Below are 12,632 nucleotides of genomic sequence, written 5' to 3' on the forward strand. Positions count from 1 at the left end.
CTCTCCAGGTTTTCTCTCTTGTTTCTGGGCTTGGTTTTGTGTGGGGGCTAGCCTTAGCAGTGAAGACTGAAGCAAAGAAGACATTCACCTTCTCTGTATCTGCTGTCACCAAGGAACCCACTTCATATAGCAGTGGACCTGCATTTTCCTCATATTCTTTCTTTGCTGCTGATGTATTTGAAGGAGCTCTTCTTGTTATCCTTGATGTCTCTTGCTAAATTTAATTCTAAATTTAATTTCATTTACAGTGTTTAAAATTTTGCCCATTCCTCTCTGATAGTCAATCAAAACCATTCCAAAAGGCACACATGGGCAAGACTATGTCAAACCAAACCAGTATGTGACATACGGGTAGACACAAAATCAGTAAGAATTGTTTTTGACTATTTTCAACATTCAAAGTGTGATCACAGTGATATTAATACTATACTGATTAAAAATGCTTCAAAACAACTGCCTAGAGTGTGCTTTTTTAAATCTTTCTTCACTTTTTTTTTTTTTTTTTTTTTTTTTTAACAGAGGGTATATAGTATGTGGAGCAGTTTATTTGATATGTTAGCTTTTATCTTGGACATAGGAGATATAAAATATTTTCTATACTTAAGTGCATTTTTCTATCATATTTCAGTAATTCTGTCCATAGAAATGATGAAATGGAAAGACCATTCATAACTATCACTCTGTGCATACCAGTGCCATGTCTGTATTGTCCTGGTATTTGTGACATTGCTAATCTTTATGCCCATAATTGCCCATTTAGGTTGGAATGTCCCAGTTTTTCTCAAACTCATTGCTTCAAAACACTTGAGAATTGTGATAAATTAAGTACTGCCTACAATATCTCCATTTTTTTTTCCATCTTTCCTACCAGGGAAAGGTGCATGTAAAATCCGTTGCCTTCCATAACTGATGCTTGGCATTGTGAGAGGTTAGGAACAGGGGAAGGACAGACATTTATAACAGTGAATTTAAACTCCTTCTTGTCAGAGAAGGACTATCCTTGGCATCAAAGAATTACTTTCAGAAGAAACACCATAGAGATAGATCAGGTTGATAGGGCTGTTGATCATTTTGCTGACCTGTACAGTCCTCTCTTAACTCTCAAAATATTTAATTTGCTCTAAGCACTGTCAATTTGATACAGTATCAAACACTTTAGCATTGCTGAGAGAGCAAAATCTAACAAGGATTTTCTAAGAAAATAATCCTGTAGTAGTGATTCAACGCAACAGAATTCTAATTAAAAAAAAAAAAAAAAAAAAAGAAAAGCAAGTAACTCATATTTGTGGAGGGTAAATATGTCATCCTCACAAAGGCAAGATCTGTGTCTCACTGTCCTTGCCATAGTCCAGAAAATAAATTGATATAGTGATGCATAAGAACTGTTGATTAAGTTTCAGGCAAAGGTAATCCAATCACATATTTTTGTATATTAACCTCCTGAGTTAAAAATTGATTAGTAAATAACATGATTTTTGCAAACAGCATCATTTGGAGGAGAAAATTTCAGTAAAACATTTAGAATTGCATTCTAGGAAGCTCTGTCAACAAGGAAAGATTTATTTATTTATTTATTTATTTACAGGAACTGTAAAGAATCTACCTTGTTTTTCTCTATCACAACATTCCCTTGAAACGTTCAGCATTAAAAGTTAAAGATCTTATGTTTTTAGGAAGCATGCTCAATTCTTTCTTAGGCTTTCCTTCCTGAGCCTAGTTCAGAGCTTGCTGTCACCAAGTCATGTACTGGTCACTGTACATGATTACACAGGATATGGTCAGTCTATCTGGACTGCTCTGCAAACTGTGCTTTAATAGTTAGCTTAGTACTTGCCTCACTACCCTTGAAGCAAGACCCTGAGTGTAGACTGTGGCTACACTGTCCCCACAGAGACTAAGATAACTAAGATACATACTATGATTTTTTAATTCATTGATATGGCATGAAGTAGAAGCAGGTAGATTTGGGAGCATGACCCAGATCACTACAAAAAGACATCCCCCACCCCTCCCCGCCCTTTTCTTTCCTTCTTTCTGATGTCATTTTCTCTTTCTTAGTATTTAATTTCTTTGGGCTCAATATCCTGTTGGGAAGTTTATCATAACTGCTAAATCACACACACCACGACCTTTTTTAATGAAACAACTTATTTCATCAGGTATGTTGCAGTAAAATGATTTTAGTAATGTAACATTAAAAAGCTGTTCATCTAAGAAATCCCTATCAAATTGAAAAACACCACCATTATCTTCTCTTTCATGAACCTCTTTTTTACCTTTGGTCATGTCACAGTAGTTATCAATGCATTTCTATCAGGTTCTGGACTAAGTGGCTTGCACTCTGCAACACGCATCAGTCAATACTGTTTTGAGACTGTGAATTTCTGCTAGCTCTGTTTGCAATAAAACAAACAAACAAACAATAAAATCAGATGTCTACCAGCCATCTGAACATCTGTGGTCCAGCCATAATGATTCGCTTACACATGCATCTGAGACTCTGGAATGTCTCATGCAAAGGCTATAAGAAATTACTTCAGCGGACCATAGTACCACAAGTAAGCTGAAAAAGATGAAAGGCCCTGAAATATAATTAATTCCAGAGTAATAAATGTTCTGGAATGTAATTGACATTTGAATTAAATATGGAAGAATGGTTTCTTTTGGTGAATATTTGGCTGAATTTTCAGAGCTTACTCCGTTCTTGGTCTCATATGATTAGACTTCCTTCAGAGTTGCCAAATGAGTTGAAAAAGATTTCCAATTTATCTAGAAAGTAACAAGTACCATTGACTTGGGTTGAATTTGAACTGAAGTAGAGACAATGAAAATAGATGCAAAGATATTTTACTAACAGAAGTTTCTTGAAACAATAAGTACCCACATAGCTAACCGTATGCATTTGTCTGTTTGCTCTAGGGACTACAGAATAAGGCTAGGGCTATTTTAGAGATTACTGAAGTAAATTGTCATGCATAATATCCAAATCTCAGTAAAACACTCAGCTGAGGGCTTTTTTTTCATTTGTTTGTTTGTTTTCAGCAGTAGAGCTATATATTGTGTTCTGGTTTGTATTAGATTTAATAAAACAAATCCCACTTAATTAAATCTGATAGATTCTAAATGATCTTATTTTTAATGTGTAGTTTGAAAAATAGTGTAGGCAAGGGTATTATCTTCAAACTCCTTGATTTACCATGCCATTACCCCTTGGAAGAGAAGCAAAACTAAAACCAAGCATTCTTTTTTGTTGTTGAAAATCCACCAACCAAAATCCTTTTCTTTTAGACAGACTTTCCCTTACTGGAAAAATGCAACAAAAAAATAGAAAATCGACAGGCAGCTACCTCTTTTACTGAGCAACCTGATAAGCAGGCTGTTAGGCATGCTTCCTTGAAGATATTTATAGCCTTTATCCTGCAACTGGTTCTGTGTGAACAGGTTCCACTTTTGTGTAGCACTGTGCTGGAATTTCTGTTGCTTTCTAGGATTGTAGAGATAATGGGTTCAGACCAGGCCTATGAATCTGCTATCAGAGTTATAATTGCAAGACTGGGGCTTTTATTGCTCTGTCGTTCAACCTCTATGGCTATACTTAAATAAACCTGCTTGAAACAGATGTAAACCATGTAAGCTTATGTGCTGTGCTTCAGCAGTACAGTCCAGAAGTTATTGATTGCAAAAATAGTTGGAATAACTTGGAAAACACTTCAGTTGTTAAGACACACTGAGGGTTGTTCTTCCACATCTCTGTCACTAGTATCATTTGGGACAGATAGCTAGAAGTTTTCTGGGCCATTTACCCACCAACCACATCAACTATTATTTTTTTATCATTATTTTTTTTCCTTAAAAAAAAATATGTTTAAACAAATGTAAGATGGAAATTGCAGAAGTAATAATAAATACCAGGTAGTAACAGCACTGTAATGGCTCATTTTGAGTTTCACATCTCTGTAAGGAACTCTCTAACAGATTTCAGTTAAAAGGTGCCTTAAAAAAAAAAAAAAAAAGGATGATTGTATTAAATATATGATGGATAATCATTCTCTATCTAAATATTTTTTACATATTATTTTCTCCCATTTAATTTTCTCCACCTGTCCCTGTACAGGACAAAGATGTGTCTAAAAGACAGAAAAAAAAAAATGGTTGTCAAGCCTGTAATGAATTAATTACAGTTTCATCAAAAACATAACAGAAATACTTCCAGCAGTGGGATTATAGTGCAGGGAACCATTATATTACATCTTAGTACAAGCCAAATCTCAGGAACTCAAGCCTTTCAGCTGCTTTTCTGCTTCTTTGTCCTTGTTTTGAAGTCTCAGGATGTAGTAAGGAAATATCTTTCATCCTTATTCCATCTTGATTTCTGCATTATATTTCACTGTAGAGTTTGCCCAAGGAAGAGTTGCAATCATTTATGGGAAAAAATAAAATAAAAAATTGTACCACATTTTTGAATGTCTTCTAAGTCTACACAAATGTTAGTTCTTGTCTTAAGTTAGAACAGCCCTTGCGCATTTTCACTTTTTGCCCCTAGCCAATTACTTCAACAATGCATTTTAGCATCCATATGCTAGTGAAATAGAGGGAAGTCAGAATTACATCCTTTTTCACATGTGCATCTTCTATGCCAAAAGGATGTCGGGAGGCCAACACATTACTATGGCAGATCTCCATCATCAGAGAATCCCCCTTAACTGAAATAAACCTACAGTGTCTGTTAAAATGGTTTTGTGCCTTTAATATAACGGAGAAGAGCAATGCAAGTCTGGAGATTTGGAACAGTAAAGCCTCTCCAGATGGAAAAGCTTCTATGATTCATCATCTTCACTCAGCAAAAAGCATTACTTTTCCAAGAAAACAACAGCAACAACCCACAAATAAGGGGAAAGGAAAATGAAAGGGGGGATTTTATTTTTTTTTCCCATTTAAATTTTAATTTCACATTTTCATTTTGGATATATGATTTAATGCTTCAATTCAGAACAAGAGGTCATTAGGGAGAAGAGCTCTTCTCAGAGATGCTCAGAATAGTTCGATCACAGTTCAAATGCTGATGAAGTAAGAGTTTCCTAGTCCACAAAGAGAATATTTTGGCATTCATCCTGCTGTAAAAAAAAAAAAAAAATAAAGCCCTTAAACATAGGAACAAATACAGTAAAGACAGCAAAAAATATGTTAGCTTGCATTGTTAGGAACTAATTCAAATGAGATGCATCTGAATTATTTTGAATTATTTGAAATTTGAATTTGGAATTTTAAATTTGGAATTTATTCCATGGGATGAAATTATGGTTCTTTCTGCTTTCACTCTGAAGAATGCAATACTGTAATGTATGCATTTACATTCAAAATTGTTATAAATCATATTTAGGAGTCAGCTTTGTATGAAATACACAAGTTATAGTGTACATACATGTGTGTATGTGCGTATGTATGAAATCGTATATTTCTCTTTTGTATCAGGATTTTATTTTTTTTTTGTGAGTGAACGCATTTAAGTCAATGTGTTTTGACAGATGTTTTGGACAAATGTTGAATGAAAAACATCTAATGAATCAAAATTCACAGTATTGTTCTTCAGACAAATTCTGCAATGCATTTCCTTTAATATTTAGTAGAGAATTTCAAACTTCTTGGACTTAAAATATATTTAGGACCATCTTAATAGATTTTAGCAGTGTTATGATTTGTGTCATTAAGAACTAATACTTCTAGAGTATTTGTTGCAGTCCTAAAGTACCATTTACAGAAAAGTATATTAATAACCAAAAAATAGATGCGAACTAAATCCCTCAATATTATTACTCATTGCTTTCCTATACCTTAGTTTCAGTGTGCTAGGCTAAATGTTAATAGATTCCTGCCTTTTTTTCACTTACATGCTGACAGAGCTTTAAAATTGTTTTGACCCTTTTGATTCCTCATTCTACGAACTAAAATGTAACAGGTAGCAAGAATCAGAGACATTTTTTGAAAAGTACAGAACCGATTTTACAATACAAATATTAATTCCCAGGATATATATATAGTGAGGTTGTGTAAAACACCTGTCCAAAGACTTGAGCACATTGAATACAGCCTGTGTAGCTCTTACCATGGTGGCATTATTTCAGAAAGCAACAACAGCAGTGAAGAAACAATCACAACAAAGAGAGCAGATGGGCCTTCCATGTAGACCTCACAAGCCTCCAAACAAATCTTGGCACAAACTCAGGACTGCAGGTATGCATGCAGCAGTTGCTGTCGTTTTACTGCTACCCATACCCTGACTTCTAGCTTTGAGTTAACACATGCAGAAAGTAAGTAAATACAGACATCTGTGTGTCCCACATCATTTGCCTCTTACTGTATTTTTTGAAATAAAGAAATATTGAGCCTCTTGCATCCAAAAGGAGACAACAGATAACATATTTACACATTAAAAGTACTTACAGTTTAAGTAGTGAGAGAGGGCAATCTTCAAATCTAAGAAAACAAAACGTCATCATAGGTACTTCTATCTTACCTTGCTACATGCACTTATAGGTAATCAAACAGCATTGAATATAAAACTTCATTATTTTCCATTCATGTTTATACCACTGCTACAGTTATTGCTGTGAGATGATTATGATGGAAGGGTAGTTTAGACATACCCATGATACCTTTACACTAAAAGCTCTCAAATAACAAATTTTCACTTTACAGACATTGAAAACGGAGCTGGTAGTCTGACATTGTCTTGGATACATTGACACGATGCTGCAGACATGGTGGTATAGGCACAACCCTTATATGTATTTATTGATTACAACTACTCTTATTGATCTGACGAAAATGAGCTAAAAGCCTTGGGAAAAAAAGAGATGAATGCCTCCAAATGAAATATGATCCTGTGGAGAAGTTATAGATCAGAAATTTTCAGTTTAGAAAAGGCTTTTAAGTATTTCCTTCAGGATAAAATACATATGGAAACAACAGGAAGGGAAAAAAAAAAAAAAAAAAGGAGAAATTAGGTACATAATTTAGTTATTAAAAAGGGGCTAGCAAGTCATGGAATATAAAATTATATTGCAAATCTTACCAGTACACTGAAATAACAAACAACAACAAAAACAAACCAAACAAAACCAAAAAGATCAACAGCAACAAGCCAAACAAATAAAAAACTCACATCCATTACCATAGCTATTACTTCATGTTTCTGTCCTATAGTGTTAACAAATACAGATTGATACATTCTATTCCTTGTGAAAAAAAAAAAACAGTGGTGGCTGCAATGGTCAATCTTCAAAGGCTCCATTCATCAAGTTTGTATTTTAAGGGCAACCTCTAAGAGTCTTTATTTCTGTCAGAGAGATCCTGCAGCTTTGGGAGAGAAATCAAGACGTAGACAGTATGACAACCACAGCATCAGAGGGGAGATTGGTACTTAATGGAAGGAAAATACAGGTTCTGGTAGCTGTTGTCCAGAAAGAACAGTGCCCAATAGCCACATAGCAGTGGCTACGTGCTGGACATAGGTGAGCAGGAGCAATGGGCAGCAGTGGCTAAAAAATATATATAAATAAATAAGTGAAATGAAGTTTCAAATGTGTCTCTTCAAGGAAATTTGGATGTAGCAATATTTACTTTCCTTACAATCAAATGTTGCCAGCAGGAAAGAAAGGGAAAGAAAGAAAGAAAAAGACAGAAAACTGCAACTCATCACCTATTGCTTTATGGAGGTTTATCAGTAGAGAAATGCAATCTTTTCAGTGGACCACTACAGAATCTCAATGTGATTATACAGCATGGATAAAGTAGTTAATAACCACACCAGATGGAGCCTCATCTGCAGGGGATTCATTTTAGAAATGGAGAAATTATTGGTAAATACGGACTCTGTCTTTTTAAATTTGAGATCTTGGGAAATACTGACATGCAGCTTTCATGTTTAGCCAGGAGAAACAGTTATCTTGAGAGTTAAAGGTGATAGGAATGTTAATTTGTGCAGAGACATCAAGAGCTATTTGCATGTTAATCAAGTCAGAATCAACAAAGCCTCCAAATGCAGTGTACATCAGTTGAAGTTCTTAGAGAAACACAAACAGGTTTCTGTCTCATGAATGCCTGAGTGCAAAGCGATATAAAACTGAACCCTTCTGAAATTTAATTTTGGGCTATGGACTGAAGAAGGAGAGAGATGAGTTGTTGACTAAAAGATGAATTCTATCCTTAGTTATAACTGTGTTTCTGTTAGCAGGGTCAATTCCCCCCCCCCCCAAAAAAAATAATAATAATAAAAAAGAAAAAAAAGAAAAAAAAAGAAAATAGAAAGCAATGCAAAGTAAGACAGAGAAAAATGAGTGAAATTAGTTTCTGTTTGTTTGTTTGTTTGTTTTTGTTTTTTTTTTCTTTGCAACACAACATAGCAATAGATATTAATACGTTGACAGACACAGGCAGCAGAAAAAGAGGAAAAAGTCATTAAACAACCAATAAAATTGGTTTGTTTGTTAGTTTCATACTGTCTCAAAAGTCAGAAATAGACGTCTGAGTTTCAGTCAGAGGGCCTAAGAGCAGCTGTGGAGCTAATTTGTGTGTTGTAATATACAGACAATTAGAGATGGAAAATACAAATTCTCTCCTTCAGGTATTGTCATAAGTAGACTTACACTGTTAGATAGGTTGGGACCACTGTATCCTTGCTATCAACACTGTATAAGTGTCCTCATATTCCTAGGTTCTCCTGGAAACACAGCTCATTGTGACTGATTGTTCACTCCCAGGATGCCAAAAGCAATGAAACAGGGTGGTTGTAACAGCAACCCCACACAGTGACATATGACCTAAAATTTATCTACTTATCATGACAGATAATTGGGTTGATAGTTATTCCTGTCCTAAAAACCACAATGGTACACCCAAAAAAGAGCCCAGCCCTACTAGCTCAAACTACAGCAAGGTAGACCCAGGTGAACAGAACACTTGCTGCAGACCTGTTTATATGTCAGGTCTGCATCCAACAGCTTGGCCACTACACATAATAGCTTCTCCTTGGGCTCTAGCTTCTAAAAAGGGTGGTTTACTGTTTTAACTCTTCCTTGTTTATTAGTTTTTCAGAACAAGACACATGGAATCTTTATTTATATAGCCTCACATCAATCACAAGTTTCCATTGCAGTTTTCATCATCCTCTAGCCCCAGACAAAAATGGTACAGAAAGAGGAAGTGTTACCTTTGTTATCCAGATAATTCCAGATTAATTTTGGCAATCTGAGATGCACAGAAACAGCTAGGTATCACTGGCCTTGGTGATGCCCCCAAGTAAGGCAATAGCCACTGGCATATGAATGTGGGGAGACTGCAAAGTTTCTTCCTCCTGCAATCACCTATCAATCTCTCAGTAGGTCTGTACCTTCAAATGACCACAAGCATCTTCATCTCACATTCCAGAATACAAGAAGTATGTTCACATTTCCATGTGGTATACAATACGACACAAGTGATCTTAACAAACCTTCATGTTACTTAAGAAACTTTCAACTGAGAAAAATGCATGTAAAGTAGCAATTTTGTCATGAAGTCACAGGGATTATCATGCAAAGTAATGCTGTGCAGTATGGATACAGCCACTACAACTGAAATATAAATCACTTCACCCTTTTTATCCTTAAGACCAAGGCTCTCTTCTTGTGGAAGATGACACTAGAGATGCAGGCACAATCTATCACTTCTAAGGACCTGTAACACAAATAATGGTGATTTATTCATGCTGAATAAGCCCATTAATTTTCCATTGCTTGCTTTATCAGATCATGTTTTTATTTTTACTGAACTCTGAAAGGCAAAAAAAGGAAAAAAAATAAAAAAAAAGATCCCTCGGTGGTGTCTAAACATTGATATACCTAGAAATTTAACAACATAGCTAAAGATAATTCAAATTCTTTTGACTGTGGTTTTAGGTCAAGAGGTGACCTTTCCTCATGGTCATAAAAAAGTATCTCTTTCTGGTGCAAATGAAAATTAAAAGGTCAATTTGATGTAGAAGAAAAAGGAAAACAACAGCTGAATAGACACAAACTGAAATAATAATAATAATAATAATAATAATAATAATAATAATAATAATAATAATAATAATAATAATAATAATAATAATAATAATAATAATAATAATAATAATCCAGAAATCCAAACCATCTGAAGCTCTCCACAACTATGAAATACAGGTATAAGATTAGCTAGCTAATCTTTTAATCTATTAGCAGTTCATCCATGGTTAGTTTTATTTCTGGGGTGTTTATGGGAGCCTGAAACCTTTAAAAAAGTTAGAATTAATTATGTAAAATAAAATTTACTTGATGTGTCAGGTAGAGTGTGTGGACAGCAATAGCTGTTCTACAGAACACTCTGTAGTGATGGTCTGGACATAATTTGTATTTTCCTATTTGAAATATATGATCCTTATTACTTAGATTAATTTTCTATGATATTTGCATTCCATATTTTTTCTCTCTCTCTTTGCATGTGTATATGTATCCACATCTATGTTTATATCTACATCTGTATTTATATGAAAATGTCAGGAATGAAAGTATCTTCAAGCTGAAAACAATGACTAAAACCAGCTCTTGGATTATGTTTTTTTATGCATGCTTTAAATATGATCATTTTCCTATGAATGACCTTGGTGTGGTGGTTTTACTTGGGTGGGCACCTGAGCTCCACCACAACCGCTCTCTCACTCCCCCCTCCTCAAAGAGGAACAGGGAGAAAATACGATGAAAAGGGTTCAAGGGTTGAGATAAGGACAGGGAGATCACTTAGTAATTATCGTGATGGGCAAAACAGATTCAGCAGAGGGAGATCATAAGATTTATTGCTTATTACTAACAAGCTAGAGAAGTGAGAAACAAAGGAAAGAAACCAAAAGCACCCTCATCCACCTCCTTCCCCCCAAGCAGTGCAGGGGAACGGGGGAACAGGAGTTATGGTCAGTCTATAATTCTGCTTCTCCACTGCTTCTTCTTGATCACTCTTGTCCCCTGTGCTGTGGGGTCCCACCCACGGGATGCAGTCCTTGATGAACTGATCCAGCGTGGGCTTCCCACAGTCAGCAGCTCTTCCAGAACTGCTCCAGATATGGGTCCGTACCAGGGGGTCCATCCCTCAGGAGCAAACTGCTCCAACCTGGACCCACCATGGGCAGCAGCTCCTGCCAGGTCACATACTTCTGTGTGGTCTCCACTCCACAGGCTACAGGTCTGACCTGGAATCTGCTCCAGCAGGGGTCTTCTACAGACTGCAGCCTCTGTCGGTGCAGGGCCACCTGCTCCACCGTGGTCTCCTCCACAGGTTGCAGCATGGAACTCTGCTCCACCGTGGTACTCCATGGGCTGCAGGGATAGAGCCTGCTTCATCATGGTCCTCACCACAGGCCGCAGCGGACTTCTGCTCCGGCACCTGGATCACCTCTCCCCGCTACCTCTTCAGTGACCTTGGCGCCTGTAAGGCTGTTCCTCACTTGTGTCACTCTCCCAGCTGCTGTGTGGCGCAGCATTTTTTTTTTTCCTGTCTTAAATATGCTCTCACAGAAGCACAAAACAACATCACTTATTGGCTCAGCTCTGGTCAGCAGTGGGGCTCTAACCAACATGGGGCAGCTTCTAGATCCTTCTCACAAAAGCCACCCCTATGGCCCTCAGCTACCAAAACTTAGCCATGTAAACCCACTACACTTGGGGATGATAATAGCACAAGAGGTTTGAAAGAGACCAAAATATGCACCTTTTACATGGCCTTAATGTTTAAAAAAAAATGGAGGAAGATATTAGCTGTCCTCATTCTGTGAAGATCAGTGCATAAGTTCTTCATAAATACAAAGTGATGCTAGGAAAAATGAGAATCTTTACAAGCTGACTCATGAATTAGTGATCAAATACGTGCAAGCATATTAAGGCTTCAATATTTTACACATGAACAGAAATTCAGTCAAGACATGGAAGTTAATGTGATTTTTTTTACTTCAGAAGATTTTTGATTCTTTATAGATAGCTATTGATGAAAGCCTAGAAGTGATGTTGAATTCATCAGAACATACCTGTTCTGTCCCATCATCATAAAATTTAGTCCTTTAATAAATAACAAATGTGTCAGATATTCTGAATGCAACTGGAATAAAATATGTCCAAGTACAAATACTACCATATGTTAAGAAGAAATAATCACAAAATCACAACTTCCTTTAAGGTACTTGTAAAGAGCGATAAGGTCGCCCCTGAGCCTCCTTTTCTCCAGGCTGAACAAGCCCAGCTCCCTCAGCCGCTCTTCGTAAGACTTGTTCTCCAGACCCCTCACCAGCTTCATTGCCCTTCTCTGGACTCACTCAAGCACCTCGATGTCCTTCTTGTAGCGAGGGGCCCAAAACCAAACACACTACTCGAGGTGTGGCCTCATCAGAGCTGAGTACAGGGGGACAATCACCTCCCTCGACCTGCTGGCCACACTGCTGGCCACACTACAAGCCAGGATGCTGTTGGCCTTCTTGGCCACCTGAGCACACTGCTGGATCATATTCAGCTGACTATCAACCAATACTCCCAGGTCCTTCTCTGTCAAGCACCTTTTCAACCACTCATCTCCCAGCCTGTAGCTCTGCC

The sequence above is a fragment of the Anas acuta genome, chromosome 1 (genome assembly GCF_963932015.1).
Source record: "Anas acuta chromosome 1, bAnaAcu1.1, whole genome shotgun sequence".
NCBI classification, from domain to species: domain Eukaryota; kingdom Metazoa; phylum Chordata; class Aves; order Anseriformes; family Anatidae; genus Anas; species Anas acuta.